The following is a 23682-nucleotide window of genomic DNA, read 5'->3' on the forward strand; positions in this document are numbered from 1 at the left end:
GATGCTCATCAGGATGCTTTGTTCCATCTCCTACAAAAGGATTAGCTAGCAGTTTTTCTATCATACCTGAAGGAATTTCAAAGCAGACATTTTCATTTTCAGTAGGTTCAGTAGGTTGAGGAGCAACTCTTTGCTCTACTGGTCGGGGTGAATATACCCCGAACAAGCCCCTCAGAGGATTACTTTCCATAGTAACTGTTGGGGAACGTAGTAATTTCAAAAAATTTCCTACGCACATGCAAGATCATGGTGATGCATAGCTACGAGAGGGGAGAGTGTTGCCTACGTACCCTCATACACCGGAAGCGGAAGCGTTAGCACAATCCGGTTGATGTAGTCGTATGTCTTCACGGCCCGACCGATCAAGCACCGAAACTACGGCACCTCCGAGTTCTAGCACACGTTCAGCTCGATGACGATCCCCGGACTCCGATCCAGCAAAGTGTCGGGGAAGAGTTCCGTCAGCACGACGGCATGGTGATGATCTTGATGTTCTACCGTCGCAGGGCTTCGCCTAAGCACCGCTACAATATTATCGAGGATTATGGTGGAGGGGGGTACCGCACACGGCTAAGAGAACGATCACGAAGATCAACTTGTGTGTCTATGGGGTGCCCCCTGGCCACGTATATAAAGGAGTGGAGGAGGGGAGGGGCATGCCCTCTCTATGGCGCGCCCTAGGGGAGTCCTACTCCCACCGGGAGTAGGATTCCCCCTTTCCTAGTAGAACTAGGAGCCCTTCCAAGTAGTAGGAGTAGGAGGGAAGGAAAGGGAAGGGAAAAGGAGAAGGAAGGAAGGGGGCATCCCCCTTCCCTAGTCCAATTCGGACCAGACCAAGGGGAGGGGTGCGGCCACTCTTAAGGCCCTTTTCCTTCTTTCCCGTATGGCCCAATAAGGACCAATACGTATTCCCGTAACTCTTCGGTACTCTGAAAAATACCCGAATCACTCGGAACCTTTCCGATGTCCGAATATAGTCGTCCAATTCTTTACATCTCGACCATTTCGAGACTCCTCGTCATGTCCCCGATCTCATCCGGGATTCCGAACTCCTTCGGTACATCAAAACTCATAAACTCATAATATAACTGTCATCGAAACCTTAAGCGTGCGGACCCTACGGGTTCGAGAACAATGTAGACATGACCGAGACACGTCTCCGGTCAATAACCAATAGCGGAACCTGGATGCTCATATTGTCTCCCACATATTCTACGAAGATCTTTATCGGTTAGACCGCATAACAACATACGTTGTTCCCTTTGTCATCGGTATGTTACTTGCCCGAGATTCGATCATCGGTATCTCAATACCTAGTTCAATCTCGTTACTGGCAAGTCTCTTTACTCGTTTCATAATACATCATATTGCAACTAACTCATTAGTTGCAATGCTTGCAAGGCTTAAGTGATGTGCATTACCGAGAGAGCCCAGAGATACCTCTCCGACAATCGGAGTGAAAAATCCTAATCTCGAAATACGCCAACCCAACAAGTACCTTCGGAGACACCTGTAGAGCACCTTTATAATCACCCAGTTATGTTGCGACGTTTGGTGGCACACAAAGTGTTCCTCCGGTAAAGGGGAGTTGCATAATCTCATAGTCATAGGAACATGTATAAGTTATGGAGAAAGCAATAGCAACGAACTAAACGATCAAGTGCTATGCTAACGGAATGGGTCAAGTCAATCACATCATTCTCCTAATGATGTGATCCCGTTAATCAAATTACAACTCATGTCTATGGTTAGGAAACATAACCATCTTTGATCAATGAGCTAGTCAAGTAGAGGCATACTAGTGACACTCTGTTTGTCTATGTATTCACACATGTATTATGTTTCCGGTTAATACAATTCTAGCATGAATAATAAACATTTATCATGATATAAGGAAATAAATAATAACTTTATTATTGCCACTAGGGCATATTTCCTTCAGTCTCCCACTTGCACTAGAGTCAATAATCTAGTTCACATCGAAATGTGACCAACACCCAAAGGGTTTACTAGAGTCAATAATCTAGTTCACATCGCTATGTGATTAACACCCAAAGAGTAGTGAGGTGTGATCATGTTTTGCTTGTGAGAGAAGTTTAGTCAACGGGTCTGCCACATTCAGATCCGTAAGTATTTTGCAAATTTCTATGTCAACAATGCTCTGCATGAAGCTACTCTAGCTAATTGCTCCCACTTTCAATATGTATCCAGATTGAGACTTAGAGTCATCTGGATCAGTGTCAAAACTTGCATCGATGTAACCATTTACGACGAACCTTTTGTCACCTCCATAATCGAGAAACATATCCTTATTCCACAAAGGATAATTTTGACCAATGTCCAGTGATCTACTCCTAGATCACTATTGTACTCCCTTGCCAAACTCAGGGCAGGGTATACAATAGGTCTGTGTAACGCCCCGAGGCCGAGGTGCCAGGTGTCTTCTAGTTATTCGCTGTCGTTGTCATGTCTTTTGCTTGCGTGTTGCATCTTATCATGTCATCATGTGCATTGCATCATCATGTTTTAAAACTTGCATTCGTCCGCGTTCTTCGAGTTTTCTCCGTTATCCGTTCTGAGCCCAACCACACTTGCACGCGCCCGTGGCATGTCCGAAATAGTATTTTATAAGTGGCCGGAAAATGTTCTCGGAATGGGTTGAAAGTTGGCATGTGGTGTTGTTATGTTGTAGGTAGGCCGCCTGTCAAGTTTCATCGCATTCGAAGTTCGTTTGATAGCCCAACGGATAACTATAGCGACATTATAGTCGGTCTAACGTCGGACGTTTTTGGTCTCCGGAGACAGATGATAGGCCCTCTCTCTCTCTCTTCTCCCCCTCTTCGCTTCCGGAGTTGTCCGATGCGACCGCACGGTCCGAAAACCTCTCTGCACTGTGCATCGAACCCCTCACGTGCGAGTCCGAAATTGTCCCGGACCCGACCCGGGCAGTCGTCACCGTTGGATCCGGATCATCCCCAAACGTCTACAAAACGTCTCCATTTTCTTATTTGGACTCCCTAACTATTTTATCCGAGATCGTCCGATTACGATCGGAGGGACGAGATAGCCCTACCCACAGCCACTTACTATAAATAGCAATGCAATCATGAGTCCGATCCCTAATTTCTAGGGATCCTCCTAGCTGCCGCCGCTCCTCCTGTCTCTCTCCTTGGGATCCTCCCAGATCCCCTCCTCACCAACCCACGCTCAGCCAACCACGCCGCCTTCACGAGCCTTCCCCTCGATCCACCCATCCACCTCGAGTAACCAGTGCCCCGCTGCCTTCTCTCCCCTGTTCGATCAGGAGGAGAGGAGCTCCTCCATGTCCCACCGAGCGCGAGGGTCGCCAGCCACCCGAGCAGCAGCAGCAGATGAGCACTGCTGGCCCTCCTCTTCCTCCGTTTTCTCCTTTTCCTCATGTGTCTCTCCCTGTCTCTCAACTCCCCTCCTCTGCTTCTTATCACAGGAATCAAACACAGCAGTCGAACGGCATGGCCGCCCCTCGCCAAATCACTTTGCTCCGGGACCCCGACGTCGCTGCGACCAAGTTCGCCAGAGATGAGTGCCCCGACATCCCCGCTCCTTTCCCTCCTGCTTCTCTACCTTTCTTTCTCACAATCTCCCTCTCCCTCTCTCTGTCTCCTTCACAGGAGGCCAACACCGACGCCGACGCCATGTTCGCCGCCGCCCCATGCTACGTCTCTGTACCCCTGGAACGGAATGAAGTCGACGAGGTCCAGTGCCTCCCACTCAGACCTGTACCTCCCCCATGGCCGTGAGCCCGCGCCGGCCATCTTCCTCACTGGCGACGACGAACAAGACAGGCACGACCCCTGTTTCGATCGAACTGGCCACAACAACGGGGCATTGACCACGCCTTCCTCACCCGCGTGGACCTTGCCCCTTGCCCGGATCCACCGCCTGCAGGCCTCATCTCGGCCGGGTCCGCTGCTGCCGCTATTTTCCCTGCCGAACGAACAAGCACCACCCCAGCGCCAAGTCCACTTCGATCCCCTGCGCGTTGACCACGCCCCTGCATCGTCCCCGCGCCTGGGCCACCAGGGCACCGAGGCCCAGCAATGTCTTCTTGTCACCAGATCCGGCCCAGCCACTTCTCCACTTTCGGCCCATGGCCCGATGTGAGCATAGCCCAGCCCCTCCGCTATTATGTGCCTGTGCGTTTGATAGTTATGTTGTGCCTATTGCCTTACTGGGCCTCTCCTTAGATCCAGCCCAGTATAGTTTTTTTCCTGTTCTGTGAATTTGTCTATTTATTCCAGAGTTTCCAGTTTTGCAGAAAAGACCTTCAACTTCATGCATTTAATGTCTCACAAACCGTGCATCGGATTAAAACAAACTTAATATGTAACTTGCTTAGTTTTTCATCTAGTTTAATAATTTGTTGTTTTGATCCATGTTTAAAATATTTAAAATGTTGTTTGTTTAAATTTGCTCCTATGCCATGTTAAAATGCTTTAATTCATAACTAAATAACCGTAACTCCGAATTTAATAAACTTTATATGTAAATGGGGTAGAATTTTGCCTAGTTTAACATGGTGGCATCATCTTGCATGTTTAATAACTATAAAATATGGTTTAGGGCAGAACAGTACCAAACCTAATATGTGCATATGGGGATTTACCGGAATTGTTGTTCGTTGCTTCCGGCCTCATTTAAACTTGACTAGATAGGTAGTTTTACTTTGCTTCCCCTCTTGCCATGTTTAAAAACATTTAATATTGTTGGGTACATAAACGAGATCGAACTAAATAACTTGAATGTGGTGTTTCGTCGATATGCAACGGAGTTGCATATTGAGCTCCATTTAATTTGTAGGATTGTTTGTGCATCTTGCCATGCCATGCTTCATTAAACCAGACATGCATCATACTTGGTTGTGCATCATGCCATGATTTTTGCTGGTTGTTTACTTTGTTGTTTGCTTCTTTCCGGTGTTGCTTCTTCGAGTTGGTTCCGATAACGTCGTGTTGTGAGGATCCGTTCATCTACGTCCGTTTGTCTTCTTCGTGGACTCGTTCTTCTTCCTTGCGGGATCTCAGGCAAGATGACCATACCCTCGAAATCACTTCTATCTTTGCTTGCTAGATGCTCGCTCTTTTGCTATGCCTATGCTACGATGCCTACCACTTGCTTATCATGCCTCCCCAAATTGCCATGTCAAACCTCTAACCCACCATGTCCTAGCAAACCGTTGATTGGCTATGTTACCGCTTTGCTCAGCCCTTCTTATAGCGTTGCTAGTTGCAGGTGAAGATTGGAGACCGTTCCTTGTTGGAACATTATTCTCTCGTTGGGATATCATTATATTATCTTGTTATCTTAATGCATCTATATACTTGGTAAAGGGTGGAAGGCTCGGCCTCTCGCCTAGTGTTTTGTTCCACTCTTGCCGCCCTAGTTTCCGTCATATCGGTGTTATGTTCCCGGATTTTGCGTTCCTTATGCGGTTGGGTGATAATGGGAACCCCTTGACAGTTCGCCTTGAATAAAGCTCTTCCAGCAATGCCCAACTTTGGTTTTACCATTTGCCACCTAGCCTTTTTCCCTTGGGTTTCGCGGACTCAAGGGTCATCTTTATTTTAACCCCCCCCCCCCGGGCCAGTGCTCCTCTGAGTGTTGGTCCAACCGAGCCATGTCTGGGGCTACCAGGGGAAACTCTGGGTTGGCCTACCCAACGTCTTGCTCATCCGGTGTGCCCTGAGAACGAGATATGTGCAGCTCCTATCGGGATTTGTCGGCACATCTGGGTGGTGTTGCTGGATTTGTTTTAACTTGTCGAAGTGTCTTGTAGAACCGGGATACCGAGTCTGATCGGAATATATCGGGAGGAGGTATATTCCTTCGCTGACCATTTGAGCTTGTCATGGGCTAAGTTGGGACTCCCCTGCAGGGATTTGAACTTTCGAATGCCGTGCCCGTGGTTATGGATGGATGGGAATTTGTTAATGTCCGGTTGTAGATAACTTGAACCTTAACTTAATTAAAATGAATCAACTGTGTGAGTTACCGTGATGGTCTCTTCTCGGCAGAGTCCGGGAGGTGAACACGGTGTTGGAGTAATGCTTGCCGCAGGTTGTTCTCTAGTTATTCGTTCACGCTTTGCCTTCTCTTCTTGCTCTCTTTTGCGAACAGGTTAGCCACCATATATGCTAGTCGCTTGCTGCAGCTCCACATATTACCTTGCCTTACCTATAAATTTAAATAGTCTTGATCGCGAGGGTGCGAGATTGCTGAGTCCCTGTGGCTCACAGATTACTTCCAAACCAGATGCAGGGCCTGATGACTCCGTTCCAGATGATGCGCTTGAGCTCAAGTGGGAGTTCGATGAAGCTTCCCGTCGTTACTATGTGTCTTTCCCTGATGATCAGTAGTGGTGCCCAGTTAGGGCGATCGGGACCATGTCGCATGTTGGGTTGATCTTTTATTTTGGCACCGTAGTCGGGCCATGAGTGATTGGATGATGTAATGCTATTTATGTACTTTGTTTGACGTGGCGAGTGTAAGCCAACTATGTACCTTCCCTTTTTATTATCTATTTACATGGGATGTTGTGAAGATTGCCTTACTTGCGACATTGCTTTCAATGCAGTTATGCCTCTAAGTCGTGCTTCGACATGTAGGAGATATAGCCGCATCGAGGGCGTAACAAGTTGGTATCAGAGCCTTCCCCGACCTTAGGAGCCCCCATTGCTTGATCATTTTTAGCAGCCGTTGTTGAGTCTAAAAAAATGTTTTGAGTCATTTAGGAATTATATATCGGAGAGTTTAGGAATTCTTTTTATTCCCCAGTCTCCTCATCGCTCTGGTAAGGCATCCTGACGTAGAGTTTTGACTATTCTCTTCTCAAATTTCACAAAAAAAAAATTTAGGATCACGCGGGTATCTTGGAATCGTTCCGATGGTTTTGTGACGAGAACATTGTTCTTGGTGCCTCTTGTCTTTAGGGGTTGTGGCAGTGTCCCGGGGAGTTGAGCTCCGAGGTGTTGTCGTCACAATTTTATCGTTGCAGTTCTGGAATACCCGAGTTTAGTACGCCGACATCAAAAATCTCTTTTATGCAGTTCGTTGGTGAGATAACCTCAACGCCACCCAGTACTGGGGCGGGAGTTCGGGAGTATTGCCATAACTTGTATAATGGATGCTTTTCGAAGGTTGAGGTAGATGGTTTCTGAAGTTTTCTCGGTTATGTGTTGAAGGATGGATACAGCTGGATGTAGGGATTGCTAGATTTGAGTGAGATATTATGCTTCCCCTGTATCCCCAACATCTGATTGCATAACCGGAAAGGTTCGAGAGTTTATAAGTGGGAATTCAAGTAGCTCTTAGGCTTATCTTTCCGACAGATGTATGATATGAAATTGGGGTTCGACGTCTAGTGGTCCACCTATCCACGGTTGGTTTTACAGTGGTCTCGTTGTGTCTTAAAGAGTCCTTGGCTATGCCGACTTGGGGACGCTTCGTATGTCATGTGCACTGCCTTGTACATGATGGTGCTGTACGATCGAGCCCGTGTAGGCCCCACCATGAAAACTTCGGACGAAATCTCTATCATACGTTTGTTCCGGCTTATTTTGCAAGCCAATCCTCTGTTTTGTTTTGAGTTGTGGTATTCGAGTTGCTTCGAAGTCAAATGTTGATTCCATACCTTCCCCAAACAGTGTTCTCATATTTCTATGTCGATACTAATCCTTCTTGATAATCGAGATTGTCATGTCAATTCTTCTCAACCGGTGTGCCTCTCTTCAAGCGGATCCGTTCATTTTCAACATCCGCAAGATTCAATCTCAGCTTTCTCAATGTTGTTCGTTTCATACATCCCAAGTTGTCTTTGTTTTCCCACCCTCCCACCCTCTTTCTTCGAGGACTCGGATGTCTTAATCAAGTATCATTTTATTGATGTGAAGTCTCTTCTTTCTTTCCTTTCAATGTTCTTACCCGGTGTTTCTCATGAAGATTCTAATAGAGCTTCTAGTTCATCATTATCCGTTCTTTTTCTTCTCTGGTGGGTCGAATTCACGTTTTGGTGTTGACCATATCATTTCCTCGTTTCAAACGTTTTTTTTCATGCCGGTGCACCTCTTCATTTGTTCGGGTGTGCTGAAGATATCCCGAAGGTTCATGTTTCCACTCCGCATACATTCAAGCTCTTTCGAGGATATTATCTCATTCAAGTCATTTAATTCAACCGGTGCATTCTCCTTTCAAGTAGTCATTTCAATGGTGTGTCTTTTGAGTGGGCCCTAACCCACAGGTCTTTTCCCACGATCTTACCTGACTCTTCTTATTCTCCCGGAGTTGGTCTCAAATTCATTTCAAAGTTTGACGTAAGGATGATTCATCAGCAGTCAGATGGTTCATCCAAGATCGGTTAAATTCTTTTCATCGTTGGCTCAACCTTTCCATTCTTCATTTTGGAGTGTCTAAATAATTCATGGTGGTGTTTCTCGTCGTCATTCTCGGATTTTGGAGACCGAAGAAGAGTTTCTCTTTAATCTTGCTCCATTCTCTTCAAGATTCGTGATTCTAGCTTGTTGCCATCCTCTCGTAATTGTTTTGATCGTGAAAAATTCTTTTCACCTATCCGGAGCAATTCAAGAGTCTTCTCAGTTTGTTATCCGGAGTCCATCAATTCAGGTTTATTCATTCTCAGCTGTCAGTTATCATTCTCCTATCTTACCGGTGCTTCGTTCAAGTAATCTCTAATCAGTTCGTGATCCCTTCGTTTCTCTTGTCTCTAAATTCTCTCAAGCATCTTCATTCATTTGCTAATTCTTCCCGGTGTTTCTTTATCTTCTCTTCGTTCATTTTCAATTCTTATGGTGGTTTGCTCAAGATTCTATTCCATGGTTATCATATCAACTCATTCGTTGTTTTCCAAATCCTACCGATGGTTCGTCGAAGACCTTCCCAAGTTTATGTTATATCTCTCTTAATCTTTTCTACGAGAATAAGTAATATGTCAAATCCGTTGTTTGTCATCAATTTAATTGGTGAAGGATAAGCATAATGTAATTCTTATTCTTGTTTCATCCAAGTGATTTATTCCTTATTCCGGAGCCTCATCAAAAATCTTGGTTTCAATTGTTTCATCTTTTCTTTTCCGGAGTTTCAAGCTCTCTCAATTTATTTCATCACGAAGATCCATCTAATCATTGCAAGGATTCACCTTGTGTTTTCAACTTCTCTTTCTTCTCGTTATCCTTTTGTTACCGGAGTTCTTCATGAAGGTTCTACATGATGGTTTCATCAATGATTTAATTTCCTTCTCAAAGTGTTCATCAACATTATTTTCTAAGGAGCACAAGTATTCTTTTTCATGCAATCCGGAGTGCAATTCTTTCTACCATATTATTGGAGGTGCTATTTTGTCATTTTTGATAATTTGAGCTCATGTTTCATGATTCACATATTGTTAAGAATGAGGTATTTTAAATCCATCAACCTATTCGTTGGAATTATCTTGGGTTACATTTCACCTAGAGCGTTCCCTAAGGATTGTTGCTACCTATGGTGCTCATAAATGACCCAAGTTCTTATTTCATCCTTCCGGTGAAATAAGTTTCTTGTCTTCTTGCTCATACCAATCCAATTTTTTTCCGTGAGTGTCAGGTTTTCACCTCATAATTTGAGATGTATTCCATAAGACCATATCAAGCTTATTCTTTTCGTTGTTGGTTTTTCCAACAACTCCGTTCGACCCTTCTCCTAAGGATACATTTTCAAGCTCTTTTGTAGCAGAAGTTGGCATTTTCTTCTACATTCTTTTGTCTCAATTATCTTTATTCTATTCTTTCTCCCGGAGGTCTAGTGATGTTGCTCTTTTCAATCCTCATTTCGGTTTGTCAAGATTATGTTCAATTTCTTCCATTTATAGGTGAAGTGCTGTCCAAATTATATCAGTCTTATTCCTTCTCTATCTCGTTTAACCGGAGTGTCATGTCCTCTGCTCAAGTTCTTTTCACCGTATCAAGTCTTGCATAACTTCTCAACCGGAGTGCTGCTCGAAGTTGTTCTTCCTTGTCCCTCTTTTCTAACGGAGTGTTTTCAACTTCGTTCATCTCCGTTGTATTCTTTTCTCGAAATGGCTTAACCTTTTCAAGGTTCATGGTTTCACTCGTTTTTCAAAGAAGCAACTTAATTTTACCTCTTCTCTTTCTCTTCCGTTTGCCCTCCAGTGCCATTCTAGATCTCGGCACAAGATCCTCTCGTAGTGGTGGAGTGTTGTAACGCCCCGAGGCCGAGGTGCCAGGTGTCTTCCAGTTATTCACTGTCGTTGTCATGTATTTTGCTTGCGTGTTGCATCTCATCATGTCATCATGTGCATTGCATCATCATGTTTTAAAACTTGCATTCGTCCGGGTTCTTCGAGTTTTCTCCGTTGTCCGTTCTGAGCCCAACCACACTTGCACGCGCCCGCGGCATGTCCGAAATAGTATTTTATAAGTGGCCGGAAAATGTTCTCGGAATGGGTTGAAAGTAGGCATGTGGTGTTGTTATGTTGTAGGTAGGCCGCCTGTCAAGTTTCATCGCATTCGGAGTTCGTTTGATAGCCCAACGGATAACTATAGCGACATTATAGTCGGTCTAACGTCGGACGTTTTCGGTCTCCGGAGACAGATGCCAGGCCCTCTCTCTCTCTCTTCTCCCCCTCACAGTCTCACCACAGCCCACCTAGTCCATCCTCCTTCCCCTCTTCGCTTCCGGAGTTGTCCGATGCGACCGCACGGTCCGAAACCCTCTCTGCACAGTGCATCGAACCCCTCACGTGCGCATCCGAAATTGTCCCGGACCCGACCCGGGTAGTCGTCACCGTTGGATCCGGATCATCCCCAAACGTCTACAAAACGTCTCCATTTTCTTATTTGGACTCCATAACTATTTTATCCGAGATCGTCCGATTACGATCGGAGGGACGAGATAGCCCTACCCACAGCCACTTACTATAAATAGCAATGCAATCATGAGACCGATCCCTAATTTCTAGGGATCCTCCTAGCCGCAGCCGCTCCTCCTGTCTCTCTCCTTGGGATCCTCCCAAATCCCCTCCTCACCAACCCACGCTCAGCCAACCACGCCGCCTTGACGAGCCTTCCCCTCGATCCACCCATCCACCTCGAGTAACCAGCGCCCCGCTGCCTTCTCTCCCCTGTTCGATCCGGAGGAGAGGAGCTCCTCCATGTCCCACCGAGCGCGAGGGTCGCCGGCCACCCGAGCAGCAGCAGCAGATGAGCACTGCCGGCCCTCCTCTTCCTCCCATTTTCTCCTTTTCCTCATGTGTCTCTCCCTGTCTCTCGACTCCCCTCCTCTGCTTCTTATCACAGGAACCAAACGCAGCAGTCAAACGACATGGCCGCCCCTCGCCAACTCACTTTGCTCCGGGACCCCGACGTCGCTGCGACCAAGTTCGCCGGAGATGAGTGCCCGGACATCCCCGCTCCTTTCCCCTCCTGCTTCTCTACCTTTCTTTCTCACGATCTCCCTGTCTCTGTCTCCTTCACAGGAGGCCAACGCCGACGCCGACGCCATGTTTGCCGCCGCCCCATGCTACGTCTCTGCACCCCTGGAACAGAACGAAGTCGACGAGGTCCGGTGCCTCCCACTTGGACCCGCACCTCCCCCATGGCCGTGAGCCCGCGCCGGCCATCTTCCTCGCTGGCGACGACGAACAAGACAGGCACGACCCCTGTTTCGATCGAACTGGCCACAACAACGGGGCGTTGACCGCGCCTTCCTCACCCGCGTGGACCTTGCCCCTTGCCCGGATCCACCGCCTGCAGGCCTCATCTCGGCCGGGTCCGCTGCTGCCGCTATTTTCCCTGCCGAACGAACAAGCACCACCCCAGCGCCAAGTCCACTTCGATCCCCTGCGCATTGACCGCGCCCCTGCATCGTCCCCGCGCCTGGGCCACGAGGGCACCGAGGCCCAGCAACGTCTTCTTGTCACCAGATCCGGCCCAGCCGCTTCTCCACTTTCGGCCCATGGCCCGATGTGAGCATAGCCCAGCCCCTCCGCTATTATGTGCCTGTGCGTTTGATAGTTATGTTGCGCCTATTGCCTTACTGGGCCTCTCCTTAGATTCAGCCCAGTATAGTTTTTTTCCTGTTCTGCAAATTTGTCTATTTATTCCAGAGTTTCCAGTTTTGCAGAAAAGACCTTCAACTTCATGCATTTAATATCTCACTAACCGTGCATCGGATTAAAACAAACTTAATATGTAACTTGCTTAGTTTTTCATCTAGTTTAATAATTTGTCGTTTTAATCCATGTTTAAAATATTTAAAATGCTGTTTGTTTAAATTTGCTCCTATGCCATGTTAAAATGCTTTAATTCATAACTAAATAACCGTAACTCCGAATTTAATAAACTTTATATGTAAATGGGGTAGAATTTTGCCTAGTTTAACATGGTGGCATCATCTTGCATGTTTAATAACTATAAAATATGGTTTAGGGCAGAACAGTACCAAACCTAATATGTGCATACGGGGATTTACTTGAATTGTTGTTCATTGCTTTCGGCCTCATTTAAACTTGACTAGATAGGTAGTTTTACTTTGCTTCCCCTCTTGCCATGTTTAACAACATTTAATATTGTTGGGTACATAAACGAGATTGAACTAAATAACTTGAATGTGGTGTTTCGTCGATATGCAACAGAGTTGCATATTGAGCTCCATTTAATTTGTAGGATTGTTTGTGCATCTTGCCATGCCATGCTTCATTAAACCGGACATGCATCATACTTGGTTGTGCATCATGCCATGATTATGTGGTGGTTGTTTACTTTGTTGTTTGCTTCTTTCCGGTGTTGCTTCTTCGGGTTGGTTCCGATAACGTCGTGTTGTGAGGATCCGTTCATCTACGTCTGTTTGTCTTCTTCGTGGACTCGTTCTTCTTCCTTGCGGGATCTCAGGCAAGATGACCATACCCTCGAAATCACTTCTATCTTTGCTTGCTAGATGCTCGCTCTTTTGCTATGCCTATGCTACGATGCCTACCACTTGCTTATCATGCCTCCCCAAATTGCCATGTCAAACCTCTAACCCACCATGTCCTAGCAAACCGTTGATTGGCTATGTTACCGCTTTGCTCAGCCCTTCTTATAGCGTTGCTAGTTGCAGGTGAAGATTGGAGACCGTTCCTTGTTGGAACATTATTCTCTCGTTGGGATATCATTATATTATCTTGTTATCTTAATGCATCTATATACTTGGTAAAGGGTGGAAGGCTCGGCCTCTCGCCTAGTGTTTTGTTCCACTCTTGCCGCCCTAGTTTCCGTCATATCGGTGTTATGTTCCCGGATTTTGCGTTCCTTATGCGGTTGGGTGATAATGGGAACCCCTTGACAGTTCGCCTTGAATAAAGCTCTTCCAGCAATGCCCAACTTTGGTTTTACCATTTGCCACCTAGCCTTTTTCCCTTGGGTTTCGCGGACTCAAGGGTCATCTTTATTTTAACCCCCACCCCCCGGGCCAGTGCTCCTCTGAGTGTTGGTCCAACCGAGCCATGTCTGGGGCTACTAGGGGAAACTTTGGGCTGGCCTACCCGACGTCTTGCTCATCCGGTGTGCCCTGAGAACGAGATATGTGCAGCTCCTATCGGGATTTGTCGGCACATCTGGGTGGTGTTGCTGGATTTGTTTTAACTTGTCGAAGTGTCTTGTAGAACCGGGATACCGAGTCTGATCGGAATATCTCGGGAGGAGGTCTATTCCTTCGCTGACCGTGAGAGCTTGTCATGGGCTAAGTTGGGACTCCCCTGCAGGGATTTGAACTTTCGAAAGCCGTGCCCGCGGTTATGGACAGATGGGAATTTGTTAATGTCCGGTTGTAGATAACTTGAACCTTAACTTAATTAAAATGAATCAACTGTGTGAGTTACCGTGATGGTCTCTTCTCGGCGGAGTCCGGGAAGTGAACACGGTGTTGGAGTAATGCTTGCCGCAGGTTGTTCTCTAGTTATTCGTTCGCGCTTTGCCTTCTCTTCTCGCTCTCTTTTGCGAACAGGTTAGCCACCATATATGCTAGTCGCTTGCTGCAGCTCCACATATTACCTTGCCTTACCTATAAGCTTAAATAGTCCTGGTCGCGAGGGTGCGAGATTGCTGAGTCCCTGTGGCTCACAGATTACTTCCAAACCAGAAGCAGGGCCTGATGACTCCGTTCCAGATGATGCGCTTGAGCTCAAGTGGGAGTTCGATGAAGCTTCCCGTCGTTACTATGTGTCTTTCCCTGATGATCAGTAGTGGTGCCCAGTTGGGGCGATCGGGACCATGTCGCATGTTGGGTTGATATTTTATTTTGGCACCGTAGTCGGTCCATGAGTGATTGGATGATGTAATGCTATTTATGTACTTTGTTTGATGTGGCGAGTGTAAGCCAACTATGTACCTTCCCTTTTTATTATCTATTTACATGGGATGTTGTGAAGATTGCCTTACTTGCGACATTGCTTTCAATGCGGTTATGCCTCTAAGTCGTGCTTCGACACGTAGGAGATATAGCCGCATCGAGGGCGTAACAGTCTGGTACACAACATGGCATACTTTATAGAACCTATGGCTGAGGCATAGGGAATGAATTTCATTCTCTCTCTATCTTCTGCCGTGGTCGGGATTTGAGTCTTACTCAACTTCACACCTTTGTAACACAGGCAAGAACTCCTTCTTTGACTGTTCCATTTTGAACTACTTCAACATCTCGTCAAGGTATGTACTCATTGAAAAACTTATCAAGCGTTTTGATCTATCTCTATAGATCTTGATGCTCAATATGTAAGCAGCTTCACCGAGGTCTTTCTTTGAAAAACTCCTTTCAAACATTCCTTTATGCTTTGCAGAATAATTCTACATTATCTCCGATCAACAATATGTCTTTCACATATACTTATCAGAAATGTTGTAGTGCTCCCACTCACTTTCTTGTAAATACAGGCTTCACCGCAAGTCTGTATAAAACTATATGCTTTGATCAACTTATCAAAGCATATATTCCAACTCCGAGATGCTTGCACCAGTCCATAGATGGATCGCTGGAGCTTGCATATTTTGTTAGTACCTTTAGGATTGACAAAACCTTCTGGTTGCATCATATACAACTCTTCTTTAATAAATCCATTAAGGAATGCAGTTTTGTTTATCCATTTGCCAGATTTCATAAAATGCGGCAATTGCTAACATGATTCGGACAAACTTAAGCATAGATACGAGTGTGAAACTCTCATCATAGTCAACACCTTGAACTTGTCGAAAACCTTTTTGCGACAATTCTAGCTTTGTAGATAGTAACACTACTATCAGCGTTCGTCTTCCTCTTGAAGATCCATTTAATCTAATTGGCTCGCCGATCATTGGGCAAGTCAATCAAAGTCCATACTTTGTTCTCATACATGGATCTCATCTCAGATTTCATGGCCTCAAGCCATTTCGCGGAATTTGGGCTCATCATCACTTCCTCATAGTTCGTAGGCTCGTCATGGTCAAGTAACATGACCTCCAGAACAGGATTACCGTACCACTCTGGTGCGGATCTCATTCTGGTTTACCTACGAGGTTCGGTAGTAACTTGATCTGAAGTTACATGATCATCATCATTAGCTTCCTCACTAATCGGTGTAGTAGTCACAGGAACAGATTTCTGTGATGAACTACTTTCCAATAAGGAGCAGGTACATTTACCTCATCAAGTTCTACTTTCCTCCCACTCACTTCTTTCGAGAGAAACTCCTTTTCTAGAAAGGATCCATTCAAAGCAATGAATATATTGCCTTCGGATCTGTGATAGAAGGTGTACCCAACATTTTCTTTTGGGTATCCTATGAAGACGTACTTCTCCGATTTGGGTTAGAGCTTATCAGGTTGAAACTTTTTCACATAAGCATTGCAACCTCAAACTTTAAGAAATGACAGCTTAGGTTTCTTGCCAAACCATAGTTCATGCGGTGTCGTCTCAACGGATCTAGATGGTGCCCTATTTAACGTGAATGCAGCTGTCTCTAATGCATAACCCCAAAACGATAGTGGTAGATCGGTAAGAGACATCATAGATCGCACCATATCTAATAAAGTACGGTTATGACGTTCGGACACACCATTATGCTGTGGTGTTCCAGGTGGCGTGAATAGTGAAACTATTTCACATTGTTTTTAACTGAACGCCAAACTAGTAACTCAAATATTTTACTTCTGCGATCATATCGTAGAAACTTTCATTTTTGTTACGATGATTCTCCACTTCACTCTGAAATTCTTGAACTTTTCAAATGTTTTAGACTTGCGTTTCATCAAGTAGATATACTCATATCTGCTCAAATCATCTGCGAAGATCAGAAAATAATGATACCTACCACGAGCCTCAATATTCATCGGACCACATACATCAGTATGTATGATTTCCAACAAATCTGTTGCTCGCTCCATTGTTCTGGAGAACGGAGTCTTAGTCATCTTGCCCATGAGGCATGGTTCGCAAGCATCAACTGATTCATAATCAAGTGATTCCAAAAGCCCATCAGCATGGATTTTCTTCATGCGCTTTACACCAATATGACCTAAACGGCAGTGCCACAAATAAATTGCACCATCATTATTAACTTTGCATCTTTTGGTTTCAATATTATGAATATGTGTATCACTACGATCGAGTTCCAACGAACCATTTTCATTGGGTGTGTAACCATATAAGGTTTTATTCATGTAAACAGAACAACAATTTATTCTCTTACTTAAATGAATAACCGTTTGCAATAAACATGATCAAATCATATTCATGCTCAACGCAAACACCAAATAACACTTATTTAGGTTCAACACTAATCCCAAAAGTATAGGGAGTGTGCGATGATGATCATATCAATCTTGGAACCACTTCCAACACACATCGTCACTTCACCCTTAACTAGTCTATGTTCATTCTGCAACTCCCATTTCGAGTTACTACTCTTAGCAACTGAACCAGTATCAAATACCAAGGGGTTGCTACGAACACTAGTAAACTACACATCAATAATCTGTATATCAAATATACCTTTGTTCACTTTGCCATCCTTCTTATCCGCCAAATACTTGGGGCAGTTCCACTTCCAGTGACCAGTCCATTTGTAGTAGAAGCACTTAGTCTCAGGCTTAGGACTAGACTTGGGCTTCTTCACTTGAGCAGCAACTTGCTTGCTATTCTTCTTGAAGTTCCCCCTCTTCCCTTTGCCCTTTCTCTTGAAACCAGTGGTCTTGCCAACCATCAACACTTGATGTTTTTCTTGATTTCTACCTTCGCCGATTTTAGCATCGCGAAAAGCTTGGGAATTGTTTTCGTCATCCCTTGCATATTATAGTTCATCACGAAGTTCTACTAACTTGGTGATGGTGACTAGAGAATTCTGTCAATCACTATTTTATCTGGAAGATTAACTCCCACTTGATTCAAGCGATTGTAGTACCCAGATAATCTGAGCACATGCTCACTGCTTGAGCTATTCTCCTCCATCTTTTGGCTGTAGAACTTGTTGGAGACTTCATATCTCTCAACTCGGGTATTTGCTTGAAATATTAACTTCAACTCCTGGAACATCTCATATAGTCCATGGCGTTCAAAACGTCTTTGAAGTCCCGATTCTAAGCCGTTAAGCATGGTGAACTAAACTATCAAGTTGTCATCGTATTGAGCTAGCCAAACGTTCATAACATCTGCATCTGCTCCTGCAATAGGTTTGTCACCTAGTGGTGCATCAAGGACATAATTCTTCTGTGCAGCAATGAGGATAATCCTCGGATCACGGATCCAATCCGCATCATTGCTACTAACATCTTTCAACTTAGTTTTCTCTAGGAACATATCAAAAATAAACAGGGAGCAACATCGTGAGCTATTGATCTACAACATAGATATGCTAATACTACCAGGACTAAGTTCATGATAAATTAAAGTTCAATTAATCATATTACTTAAGAACTCCCACTTAGATAGACATCCCTCTAATCTTCTAAGTGATCACGTGATCCATATCAACTAAACCATGTCCGGTCATCATGTGAGATGGAGTAGTTTCAATGGTGAACATCACTATGTTGATCATATCTACTATATGATTCACGCTCGACCTTTCGGTCTTCGTGTTCCAAGGCCATATCTGTTATATGCTAGGCTCGTCAAGTTTAACCTGAGTATTCCGCGTGTGCAACTGTTTTGCACCCGTTGTATTTGAACGTAGAGCCTATCACACCCGATCATCACGTGGTGTCTCAGCACGAAGAACTTTCGCAACGGTGCATACTCAGGGAGAACACTAATGCCTTGATAATTTAGTGAGAGATCATCTTATAAAGCTACTATCGAACTAAGCAAAATAAGATGTATAAATGATAAACATCACATGCAATAAAAATATGTGACATGATATGGCCATGATCATCTTGCGCCTTTGATCTCCATATCCAAAGTACCGTCTTGATCTCTATTGTCACCGGCATGACACCATGATCTCCATCATCCTGATCTATATCAATGTGTCGTCAGAAGGTCGTCTCGCCAACTATTGCTCTTGCAACTATTGCTATCGCATAGCGATAAAGTAAAACAATTATTTGGCGCTTGCATCTTATGCAATAAAGAGACAACCATAAGGCTTCTGCCAGTTGCCGATAAATTCAACAAAACATGATCATCTTATACAACAACTTTTATCTCATCACGTCTTGACCATATCACATCACAACATGCCCTGCAAAAACAAGTTAGACGTCCTCTACTTTGTTGTTGCAAGTTTTACGTGGCTGCTACTGGGCTTAGCAAGAACCATTCTTACCTACGCATCAAAACCACAACGATAGTTTGTCAAGTTGGTGTTGTTTTAACCTTCGCAAGGACCGGGCGTAGCCACACTCGGTTCAACTAAAGTTGGAGAAACTGACACCCGCCAGCCACCTGTGTGCAAAGCACGTCGGTAGAACCAGTCTCGCGTAAGCGTGCGCGTAATGTCGGTCCGGGCCGCTTCATCCAACAATACCGCCGAACCAAAGTATGACATGCTGGTAAGCAGTATGACTTATATCGCCCACAACTCACTTGTGTTCTACTCGTGCATAACATCAACGCATAAAACCTAGGCTCTGATGCCACTATTGGGGAACGTAATAATTTCAAAAAAATTCCTACGCACACGCAAGATCATGATGATGCATAGCAACGAGAGGGGAGAGTGTTGTCTATGTACCCTCATAGACCGGAAGCGGAAGCGTTAGCACAACGCGGTTGATGTAGTCGTACGTCTTCACTGCCCGATCGATCAAGCACCGAAACTACGGTACCTCCGAGTTCTAGCACACGTTCAGCTCGATGACGATCCCCGGACTCCGATCCAGCAAAGTGTCGGGGAAGAGTTCCGTCAGCACGATGGCGTGGTGACGATCTTGATGTTCTACCATCGCAGGGCTTCGCCTAAGCACCACTACAATATTATCGAGGATTATGGTGGAGGGGGGCACCGCACACGGCTAAGAGAACGAGCACGAAGATCAACTTGTGTGTCTATGGGGTGCCCCTGGCCACGTATATAAAGGAGTGGAGGAGGGAAGGGGCCGGCCCTCTCTATGGCGCGCCCTAGGGGAGTCCTACTCCCACCGGGAGTAGGATTCCCCTTTCCTAGTAGAACTAGGAGCCCTTCCAAGTAGTAGGAGTAGGAGGGAAGGAAAGGGAAGGGAAAAGGAGAAGGAAGGAAGGGGGCGCCCCCCTTCCCTAGTCCAATTCGGACCAGACCAAGGGGAGGGGTGCGGCCACCCTTGAGGCCCTTTTCCTTATGGCCCAATAAGGCCCAATAAGTATTCCCGTAACTCTCCGGTACTTCGAAAAATACCCGAATCACTCGGAACCTTTCCGATGTCCGAATATAGTCGTCCAATATATCGATCTTTACGTCTCGACCATTTCGAGACTCCTCGTCATGTCCCCAATCTCATCCGGGGCTCCGAACTCCTTCGGTACATCAAAACTCATAAACTCATAATATAACTGTCATGGAAACCTTAAGCGTGCGGATCCTACGGGTTCGAGAACAATGTAGACATGACCGAGACACGTCTCCGGTCAATAACCCATAGTGGAACCTGGATGCTCATATTGGCTCCCACATATTCCACGAAGATCTTTATCGGTCAGACCGCATAACAACATATGTTGTTCCCTTTGTCATCGGTATGTTACTTGCCCGAGATTCGATCATCGGTATCTCAATACCTAGTTCAATCTCGTTACCGGCAAGTCTCTTTACTCGTTCCGTAATATATCATCCTGCAACTAACTCATTAGTTGCAATGCTTGCAAGGCTTAAGTGATGTGCATTACCGAGAGGGCCCAGAGATACCTCTCTGACAATCGGAGTGACAAATCCTAATCTCGAAATACGCCAACCCAACAAGTACCTTCGGAGACACCTGTAGAGCACCTTTATAATCACCCAGTTATGTTGTGACGTTTGGTGGCACACAAAGTGTTCCTCCGGTAAACGGGAGTTGCATAATCTCATAGTCATAGGAACATGTATAAGTTATGAAGAAAGCAATAGCAACAAACTAAGCGATCAAGTGCTATGCTAATGGAATGGGTCAAGTCAATCACATCATTCTCCTAATGATGTGATCCCATTAATCAAATGACAACTCATGTCTATGGTTAGGAAACATAACCATCTTTGATCAATGAGCTAGTCAAGTAGAGGCATACTAGTGACACTTTGTTTGTCTATGTATTCACACATGTATTATGTTTCCGGTTAATACAATTCTAGCATGAATAATACACATTTATCATGATATAAGGAAATAAATAATAAATTTATTATTGCCTCTAGGGCATATTTCCTTCAGTAACAAGTGAAAATAAATTTTAGCACACTATATAAATTTTTCCTTACCAAATTCCACCTACCAAAGGCGCTTCACTCCCCGGCAACGGCGCCAGAAAAGAGTCTTGATGACCCACAAGTATAGGGGATCTATCGTAGTCCTTTCAATAAGTAAGAGTGTCGAATCCAACGAGGAGCGGAAGGAAATGATAAGCGGTATCCAGCAAGGTATTATCTGCAAGTACTGAAATAAGTGGTAACAGATAGTTTTGTGATAGGATAATTTGTAACAAGCAACAAGTAACAAAAGTAAATAAAGTGCAGCATGGTGGCCCAATCTTTTTTGTAGCAAAGGACAAGCCTAGACAAACTCTTATATAGAGAAAAGCGCTCCCGAGGACACATGGGAATATCCTCAAGCTAGTTTTCATCACGTTCATATGATTCGCGTTCGGTACTTTGTGAAGGAAATATGCCCTAGAGGCAATAATAAAGTTATTATTTATTTACTTATATCATGATAAATGTTTATTATTCATGCTAGAATTGTATTAACCGGAAACATAATACATGTGTGAATACATAGACAAACAGAGTGTCACTAGTATGCCTCTACTTGACTAGCTCGTTGATCAAAGATGGTTATGTTTCCTAACCATAGACATGAGTTGTCATTTGATTAACGAGATCACATCATTAGGCGAATGATGTGATTGACTTGACCCATTCCGTTAGCTTAGCACTTGATCGTTTAGTTTGTTGCTATTGCTTTCTTCATGACTTATACATGTTCCTATGACTATGAGATTATGCAACCCCCGTTTACCGGAGGAACACTTTGTGTGCCACCAAACATCACAACGTAACTAGGTGATTATAAAGGTGCATTGCATGTGTATCCGAAGGTACTTGTTGGGTTGGCGTATTTCAAGATTAGGATTTGTCACTCCAATTGTCAAAGAGGTATCTCTGGGCCCACTCGGTAATGCACATCACTATAAGCCTTGCAAGTGTTGCAACTAATGAGTTAGTTGCGGGATGATGTATGATGGAACGAGTAAAGAGACTTGCCGGTAATGAGATTGAACTAGGTATTGAGATACCGACGATCGAATCTCGGGCAAGTAACATACCAATGACAAAGGGAACAACATATGTTGTTATGCGGTCTGACCAATAAAGATCTTCGTAGAATATGTAGGAGCCAATATGGGCATCCAGGTCCCGCTATTGGTTATTGACCAGAGAGGTGTCTCGGTCATGTCTACATAGTTCTCGAACTCGTAGGGTCCGCACGCTTAAACGTTCGTTGACGATATAGTATTATATGAGTTATTTATGTTGGTGACCGAATGTTGTTCGGAGTCCCGGATTAGATCACGGACATGACAAGGAGCTCCGGAATGGTCCAGAGGTAAGGATTCATATATTGGATGATATGGTTAGGCCAAGGGGTCAGGCCCACGAGGCTATAAGTCGGTGCAAAAGGAGTTTTGCGGAGGCCAGGGGGCCAAACGCCGGAGACCCTGGCGTCTTGCACTGGGCTAGACGCCGAGGCCCATGGCGTCTAGGCCAGACGCCAAGGATTGTGGCGTTTGGTCCTGGAGTCCGAGTGGGACTCTTGCCTTTCGGGCAAAACCGACTTTGAGGAGGCTTTTGCTCCAAGTTTCGACCCCAGGGCTCAACATATAAATAGAGGGGCATGGCTAGCACCAAAGAAACATCAAGAAACACCAAGCCGTGTGCCGGATACCCCGTCCCCTCTATTTTTTCCTCCGTCATAGTTTTCGTAGTGCTTAGGCGAAGCCCTGCGGAGATTGTTCTTCCCAACACCGTCACCATGCTGTCGTGCTACCGGAACTCATCTACTACTTCGCCCCTCTTGCTAGATCGAGAAGGCGAGGACGTCACCGAGCCGAACGCGTGCAGAACTCGGAGGTGCCGTGCTTTCGGTACTTGGATCGGTCGGATCGTGAAGACGTATGACTACATCAACCGCGTTGATATAACGCTTCCGCGAACGGTCTACGAGGGTAAGTAGACAACACTCTCCCCTCTCGTTGCTATGCATCACCATGATCTTGCGTGTGCGTAGGAATTTTTTTGAAATTACTACGTTACCCAACAGTGGCATCCGAGCCAGGTTTTATGCGTAGATGTCATATGCACGAGTAGAACACAAGTGATTTGTGGCGATATAAGTCATACTGCTTACCAGCATGTCATACTTTGGTTCGGCGGTATTGTTGGATGAAGCGCCCGGACCGACATTACGCATATGCGAGACTGGTTCTACCGACGTGCTTTGCACACAAGTGGCTGGCGGGTGTCATTTTCTTCAACTTTAGTTGAACCGAGTGTGGATACGCCCGGTCCTTGCGAAGGCTAAAACAGCACCAACTTGACGAACTATCATTGTGGTTTTGATGCGTAGGTAAGAATGGTTCTTGTTAAGCCCAGTAGCAGCCACGTAAAACTTGCAACAACAAAGTAGAGGACGTCTAACTTGTTTTTGTAGGACATGTTGTGATGTGATATGGTCAAGACACGATGCTAAATTTTATTGTATGAGATGATCATGTTTTGTAACCGAGTTATCGGCAACTGGCAGGAGCCATATGGTTGTCGCTTTATTGTATGCAATGCAATTGCCCTGTAATGCTTTACTTTATCACTAAGCAGTAGTGATAGTCGTAGAAGCATAAGATTGGCAAGACGACAATGATGCTACGATGGAGATCAAGGTGTCGCGCCGATGACGATGGTGGTCATGACGATGCTTCGGAGATGGAGTTCACAAGCACGAGATGATGATGACCATATCA

This window comes from Triticum urartu, chromosome 2A, assembly GCF_056163025.1.
Source record: "Triticum urartu cultivar PI428250 chromosome 2A, HENAU_Tu73, whole genome shotgun sequence".
In the NCBI taxonomy this organism is placed as follows: domain Eukaryota; kingdom Viridiplantae; phylum Streptophyta; class Magnoliopsida; order Poales; family Poaceae; genus Triticum; species Triticum urartu.